Genomic DNA, 8,728 nt, shown 5'->3' with positions numbered 1-8,728 from the left:
ATGACTGCAACATACAAAGCTTCCTTCGGCTACATCCTCTTCTTCTTTAGAGCAATTGAAGAAAACGATGTTATAGAGAGAGGAGTTAGTAAAAACAGAATTGAGAGGGACTCTGTTTCAACACACACACACCTATATATATACTCCATTAGCACAGTTTCCACAGGCCAATATAACCACTCAATCCTAATCATTCTATCTCCCATTATGGAACCAACAAGTTTCAATCTAACTAATCCATAATTGAAATCCATTAGTTCTCAACCAACCACTTAAGTTTCTAAATATCTCAATAGAGCCCGCAAATTTCTATTTCTATACAATTAGCTCCCCGACTCTTTTAAATTAAGGTCTTTAAGAGAACCGGGAATGACAAAAAGGTTTCATGTCATTTTAGACTTGGTTGTTGCCTTGGTGGAAATATGGAGGCCAGGAACACTTACATATATTTTTCATTCAAAAAATAACCATTACGCTCGAAAATTTCACTTTAACAACTTACCTTCCAATCAATGGAGAGATAGTGATCAGACCTAATGGCATTGATGCTAAGGATGAGTGTTGTCAATTTTTGGGTGCTTTGCTGTAAAAAAAAACCAGTGATGCATTTAGATGGATGTGGGATTAACTGTACATGATTGGAAAAGCTTGTGAAATTGACCCCACCATTGTATGCCAATGTGGAAAAGATGAATCCATATACTAAAGCTTGGATGCTTTGGATGGTTGGAAGAATGTTATTTTAAGGCAAGTCTAGCAACAAGGTCCTTATCATGTTTATTTTGTATTTTGATGATTTTAAGGTGGCTAGTAGATTTAGCTAGGGTTTTGCTATTCTAGCATATCTTTACAGGGCACTTACCAAGGCAACTTGTGAATTGATCGACAAAGTCAACGATTGTTGTTTGCTTTTACAAACATGGATATGAATAAGCATGTTTGTTAGAGTATGCCCAAAGAAAAATTATATGATGATTGTAATAACATACTTGTTTACCTAATTTATTAATAAAGTGTAACTTTATGGCCATGACCTTGGAATATGTTAACATTTGGTATAATGAGTTAGTACTTATTAATGTGAAATAGGATAACTTGATTTATTCTCAGTTCTTGGATTGGTATACTTTGTATATGAGAATTATGAATTTCTACTCTATTCTATAATTAAATGTGAATATATCATTAATTGATCATTTGTGCCCATGTAAACTTGATAAAAATGTTAAGATACAGTTGGCATGCCAATTAGGGCCATATGTACATTTCAATATGGGTTTAGAGTGGATTTGGAGTTTTAATGTGTGATCTCATGGTTGGGTATTTTGTGTAGGCTGTTGAGTAAACACTATCTCTTCAGAGATATTCTTGGTGTGTTTTGCACAAATGGCACTTTGTGTGTTTTCTGTTACCTTTGTGCTATGCACTCATGTGCATTTTGGTATGTTTGGTGAATTATGCTCTTACGAGCTTCTTAGTGTGTTTGAGTCTGTTTTACTAGGGTTATATTAGGCATAAATTATAATTATGAGTATGTGTTTTAAATAAAATTAAGCTAAATTAAGTATGTGATATTTTACAAATTTGGTATAATAAATTGACTTTAAATTGGAATCAATATATATGAAATTAAACTAGATAGATATGTTTTGTTTATTGTGTATGTGAAAGCTTTTATCTTTTCATGGAATTATAAGCATGTTGCTATACTTTAAACTTGCCATGTTAACTTTATTTTTAATTTGGTTATTATGCAATCAATTCAATTTATATGCTCACCTTAAGGCAAGGTAAGTATAATGATTTTCATTTGAGCTTACTAAGCATTTTATGCGTACACGCTGTTGTTCTTACCTGTAGAGTGTCAACTTTTGGATTCTTGAACCTCTACTCAACTCGAGACACCAAACTATCATCAAGATTAGCAAGAGTATAAAAGTAGCATATTTGTAACATGTGGCATGTACTTAAGGTACCTACATATATTAATATGTTAGTTTCATATGTCATTTAATTCTTGAAGAATTTGGTTATGTTCCATTGAGTTTGATAGCTTACACAACACTTTTAACCATGAGATGTTTGAACATTTCTTTGCATGCATGCACATAGCTCACACTTGTTATGAGCTTTGATTAGATGAGAATGAAACTTATTTTGAATGGTATTATCAATGCATTATCATGCTAGCCATGTTTTATGGACGATTTGATGGATAATGGCTTAAATAGAACAAGTTTTATGAAGAAATTTTGCATGTACATGGTTGTTATTTGGACTTACTTGAAACTGTTGTGTTGGGAGGTGTTTTGGAAAGAGTTTTGGGCAATTTAAACTAAAAATATTGGTTTCCTACACCTAGGGCTTGATACCAATGGTGTAGGTATCGGTTCATAGCCTTTTTAGAACAAAATAAATGCATCATAAGTGTCCAGGATCCTATACCCTTACCTTTTGTATCGATACCCAAGTTGAAAAAATGTAAAAAAGCTTTAATGTAGGGACCTAGGCACTAATACCTTGGCCATTGGATAGGTTCATTACATTGTTTTGCTACTTTTGAGCCATCCGAGGTTTGTATTTAGTCTTGGCCACCTCTAAACAACTATAAATCAATTCTAAATGACTTTAACATGCTTTTAAAGTTTTAAAATTGAATTTATCTATTTTCTATAATTTTATAAAAATATTTTAAAGTTTAATTTCTTAAATAAATCTAGAATTTTTGTGACGAAAGTGCTTTGATAGCACCTCCCATTTGCATCGTATGTCAAGACCGGTGATGGGTGTTATGTACAATTTAAAGGTCTATAATCATATCATAATAATTACTCTGATTCCAATGAGGTGTGTACAACTTGACGACATTATCATATACACCAAACTCAACATTGTGTCGAAATATTCCTAAAAAATATATTTTGAAAAATAATTTTTCCAAAAATCATATTAATAAATAGGAGACAAAATGACTTATTTGACCCTCCAACTTTACAAAAGATGTCATACACGTAGATAGAAAAATTAACGTTTGTTAACTTTACTGATGTGGCATTCACGTGGATGCCACATAAGCAATTAATTAATTTTTAAAAATTAAAAAAAATATTTTAATAAAATTAAAATAATTAAAATTAAAAAATTAAAAATATATTTTAAATATTTTTAAAATTAATTAATTGTTAATGTGCACATGGTGATCCATGTGTATGCCACGTCAACAAAGTTAACAAACATTAAATTTTCCATCATTTTGGTAAGATTTGACAAACAATCTAAATTCAAGGGTTAAAAAAGACAAAAAATTAAACGGATAGCTAAATTGATTGTCTTCTTTTTATAAAATTGAAAGGTCGGAAAAATTATGTCATAATATTATTTTTAAAATATCTAACATGGAAAAGAAAAACCTAAAAAATATAATTTGAGATAGAAACCATATTTTAAAAACTCGCATTGGATTCCAATATCAATTTCAAGTTTTCAACGGCTAAAATTTATATTTAAAAAAATTATAAAATTAAGGGTACATTATCTCTAAGGCCACTAAATTATTAATAAGTTTATTGATGGTCATTGAAACTATCAAATATAATTTCCTACGCTCTAATTGAATTAAAAAGTAGTATGGAGTATTAGGCTTGATCCCACAAGGACTAGGATTCCTAATTTTACTGTTTATGTGACCAAATTCCTAAGTTTAGGCAGCTGTCACGCCCATGACTTGTACGTGCAGACCTAAAAAATAAATAAATAGGGAATTAAGTTAATAGAGAGAAAACAAGTATAAAATAAAATGAAACAATAACAGAATGAAAGTTGCACAATAAAATTGAGTAATTTAAATTAAATTTGTAAATCAAATATTTGAATGCTTACCTTAGTCTCGGTACACTCCGAACTCGAATTGATCCTTGAAAATTAATTTCCTTCTTCTTAACGATAAGTTGGTTATACTGACTAAGGACGCCCCAACCGCCAGCTCTTCCTTGTATAGTTGGTTCTGGTACAACCTGCAAATCAACCTTTACCGATTATCTAACTATGTAACATGAGTTTGCAGTTTAAGATCTCAGTAGCCTTGTGATCTAGAAAAGCCCAACTCAAATTAACGGCCTCAACCGCTTGGGTCGTTTAAACCCATTCATTATCTCACTTGACAGAACCAACTAGCTTTTTCCTATTGGACATTTCAATTCGTTTGTGGGAACTCAAATATGATAGACAACCGACTCGTTTTCCCAACTGTACGCCAAAACAACTCCCTTTCAATGTGCACTTTGAGCTGAAATTGGATTAACTTTAAGGGACGAATGTGACTATCCCATATATCGAAGAGATAATGAATACCTTGTTGTCAGGTTTTAGCGTGAGTTCATATCTCGCGATTTTTTATTGAAATGAAAAACGACCCAAGGCTAAATGGTGTTTAGTTGAACATGAGATTAATCATACTTAATTGAGGTTTAAAAGTGGAGCTGAATATAATGGTGGTAGGTGAAAAGGAGAAAGGACTTAAAAAGCAAATGAACTAAAAAAATAAGGAAATGGAAAAAAAAATGACAGCAAACTTGAATAGCTACTGAAGTGTGAAAGAGAAAAGTTAAGAATTTGATTTTAATTCTATTCCATTGTGTTCTTCCATGCCACCATTACAAGGTATTTATACACTTTTCAAAGGCTAAATTTAACATGATTCCTCTCTAAGATTATGCCTAACAACCAACTAAAACTAGATTTTTTTCTATTTATAGAGTTTGACAAAATAAAAAATCTGATTCTTTTTATCAACCACCAATTCTGCAATTATTCCAATTTGGCTCATTTCTTTGCTTTTTGTTCCAATTTAATCCATTTTGCTTGATTTTGAATTTCGACACTCCAATATCGTCCCTAATAAAATTTAAGCAAGAAATCACAAGCTTAGTAGGATTCTATTAAAAAATTAGCCAGAAATATATACATTAAAAACACAAAATTAGCTTGCTATCAAATCCTCCTACTTAGTCGATACTTGTCCTTTAGCATGTTGTGTACTCCCATACTAGAAATCATTCAACAACTTTTCTCGAAATCAAGTCTCCTTTCAAAACCAAGCATAATGCAAACAATTTAAGTGAGGCATGAATAAACAGTTGCTAGGTTTAACCAACAAGCATTTTATAAAATTCTAACATTATGCAAAAACCAACTACTTCACTAACTTAAAGCTTAACCAAACTTGCAAGGCGCTCGTTCTCAATCAAATTTTTCAACAAGCTTGGGCCATAGTCGAATCTTTTTACGCGAAATGAGATGACAACCAAAACACCTCACCTTGGTTACTCAATTTGACATATCTCTCAAATAGATTATTGTTCCTTACTCGTGGCAACTCAATTAACGTAGTGTTGCAAGTTTCGGTTAGTCACTCGAATTTTTAATGTGAAATGAAATGACAACGTAAGCACCTCATCCCAATTACTCAATTTGGTCACATTTCTAAAATCTTCACTCATAACTAAACCATCAGCGGAGTATGTATATAACTTTTTTTGACAAAAGATAAAATTACTTAAATGACACTCGAGTACTTTTGCTAAGAAAATTTAAAGAGCTAACAATGAAATGTTGACTTAGCCACAATATTTTCAATTTTACAAAACACTTGCAAATTAAATTAAATAATAAACAATTATTCATGAATTACCCAATTATTTAAATTAACTAAGCATAGGAATTGAAGGTTCAATTTCAAAACAAAATGAGGAATAATCTTAGTATAAGAATTAACACATGCAATGAAAAACAAGTAATAGCATGGCATGTCCTATGAATCCCCCCTACTTAGCCCACATTGCCATCAATGTGTAATTTTAAAAAAATAAGAAAGAGAAGGGTCAAGTGTACTCCCTGTGTATGTTTAATTTGGCGGAGGGTTGTTGGCCGATTCGATTTGGTTGGCCAATTCGATTTGTTTCAACAAATGGCAACAGTGGGCACGTCCTGAAAGCATTTTTTCGTCATTTTTAGCTTGTCACTTCCATCATTATTCTTAGAAAACAACACATTAAAATAGATTAAATAATAATATATATTTTTATTTTCAACAAATTAAAATGAATTCAAAATTAAATAAATTAACATAAACGCTACAACAAATTAAGCTTTTAACGGCGTTTTTAGTGGCGTTTGGATCGAAAATGCCGCAAATATATACCTTTAGTGGCACTAACCGAAAAACACTGCAATAAGTCGTTCTATTGTGGCGTTTTTCTCATAAACGCCACAAAAGGTAAAGCAATAGCAGCGTTTTGCCCATAAACACCGTGAAGTTTTTTTAATTTTTATTGAAACAATGCCGTTTTTCACAAAAAAATCCTGTCCCTTTTTATTCTTCGATATCATCTCCCACGATTTATCTACTTTCTTTCTCAGTCTTAATTTATACCCCAAAATCCTGCCTTTGGTTTTTCACAAAGAAATCTATTTTTCACAAATATAAAAACCTTATTATTCTATTTTAGCTGCTCTTTCACATTGATAAGCTAGCTTTTTGGTGTGTTTGCTTGCTTAGCTTGAATCCACATTGTCTTTGGTTGGTTTTGCTTCCTTTCTTTCTTTCTTTTTAATTTTCTTATTGACTTTTTATTTTTGTGTTTTTCTTTAATCTTTAGATCTACTGTAATTTATTTTCTCTTTTCTTCTGAATTCAGGGTTTTCATTGATGGTTCAATTGTCATTTTATTTTACTTTTGTCTCACTCGTATATCTTGATATGATTCTTGAATAAAGTTCTTGTCTGCTACGCTTATGGCCTTTTTGTTATTTTGAATGCTTTTTTTTTAAATTTTAAATTTTTTTATTTAGTTCCTTATGCTAATTGCGTGGATGTACTGTGGTATTCTTAATTTTGCAATATGTACTTTTTTCAGACAGGACTCCAGCAAATCAGAGATTATGACTTGTATGTGCCACTGAAAATTTTCTTTTGCCTTTATAGTCTTTTAATTTAGAGCTTCTAAATCAGACCTAATTTTATTATTTTGACCCTTTTCTATTAGTAGAATGGAAGTTCTGTGTTTTGCTTCTGTAAACTGAGAGTAAAGCAATTTTTTTGCAGCAGGAGGGAATTATACAAATCTTAACAAAATGAAATGGTAGCAACTATGTAGCTTGTGAGGCGGATTGTTCTTCCTTCTAAAACATTGAAATCTAATCTTTGGCTTTTGCTTGCAAACCTTTTGCAGTTCCTAGGAGGATGGAAGGAATTCCTGGTGACTGCAATTATTGGAACAGTCACCTGACAGGTAAATTCTGATTTCAAATTAAATAGTAAAATGATATAAATTCCACTGGCATTAAAAAAATGATGAGGTTGGCCACATTGCCTTTGGTGAAATTCTATAATAAGCTACTTGCTCTTGTTTTCTGAATTCCAAATCTATTAGTAATAGGACTTTGAATAGGAAGTGATTTGATAGTTTAACTACACTTGAAATGATGAGTTTTGCCATATTACTTTTGGTGAAATTCTATAACAAGTTGCTAACTTTTTGTTTTATTTCCAAATATAGAGAAAGCAGTTTTTGGCTATGAAGCTTTTTGCTTATTTTTAAAAATGTGGAAGTGGGATGAATTGAGAAAGGTGGAATTAAGAAATTCAAGGACTTTCTGTTTGACTCAGCCAAATGATCTTCCATCTGAGTGACCATTTGTTTCTAATTCTGCCTCTCATTTTGATGCTAGTCATTTAATATAACTGGTAAAGTAAGAGATTAAATGCTATCATGCTGTGTAGCCCAATTCACATGTATTCTGATTTGTTGAATATATTCAACTTGAAGTTACATATTTGGTTTCTTTGTTGTCTTCTCTTGTTTTCTGCTTTGTGTTATATATACACATATATACTTGAACACATTCAATTTAGTATTTTTCCCATTAAAAGAGCTGAGAATCTGCTTCCTCAATTTTCAAAAGCTACTTCCCAAAACTCAAACTTGAGAACTTAAAGTTGAAAGTTTCAAGTTCTAACCTTTAGAGGATTTTGGATTTCAGAATAGAAGGATATAGAAGTACTGCCTCCATAGAAATTTTGGGGAATGTTTGGGCATCTATGCATGATAATGGTATAGGATAGTCTCCACGTTACAAAATTATTGCACAAAATACATGACTCCAATATTATATATAACCTCAATGCTTGTGATGTAAAGTATCATCTTTTATTTATTTTTTCCTATGTTACCATATGATTTTAATCATTATTTCTTGAAAAAGGTTTCATGACGATTTTTGTTTTAAATCTTGTTTCACTTAGTGAAATAGTCGAGATTTATGCTTAATTCCATCTTGTCAATATTGGATGATTCTTTTACTGTTCTAAGGCTTGCTCACTATTTCCTTTTTCTCTCTATGGGAGTGGTATTGAAAATTTGAACAGTATAGATGTTTGTATTTTAAATTGGGTAAAGGAACGGGCATGTTGAGTGAAAGTTTTCAAGAGAGCATTTAATAAAGCTGTTCTGTCTTTTATTAACTAAACAACTGAATTTAAATAGAGAAAAGCGTCATAACCTAATTCAGAAAATAATTCCCTTGTTCTAATAAACTACTAAAAGATAAGGAAAATAGTTCCCTTATTCTAATAAACTACTAAAAGATAAAATAAAATATGCCTAGAATATCTCAGATGATTTATTCTAAGATTTATCTACCTAAATAAGTTTTATCTACCAAAATAACT

The 8,728-nt window shown here is 31.1% G+C and overlaps 1 long non-coding RNA gene across 1 annotated transcript; it reads left to right on the top strand.

Moving 5' to 3' along the window:
• The first annotated feature begins 6,438 nt into the window (after positions 1–6,438).
• Positions 6,439–7,842, top strand: LOC105788392 (uncharacterized). Its single transcript, XR_008190849.1, has 3 exons — positions 6,439–6,577; positions 7,230–7,289; positions 7,557–7,842. It is a non-coding gene; the product is annotated as an uncharacterized LOC105788392 (long non-coding RNA).
• Positions 7,843–8,728: the final 886 nt, after the last annotated feature.

This window comes from Gossypium raimondii, chromosome 2 (assembly GCF_025698545.1).
Source record: "Gossypium raimondii isolate GPD5lz chromosome 2, ASM2569854v1, whole genome shotgun sequence".
Taxonomy (NCBI): Eukaryota; Viridiplantae; Streptophyta; class Magnoliopsida; order Malvales; family Malvaceae; genus Gossypium; species Gossypium raimondii.
This window is presented reverse-complemented; position numbering and strand designations above follow the sequence as displayed.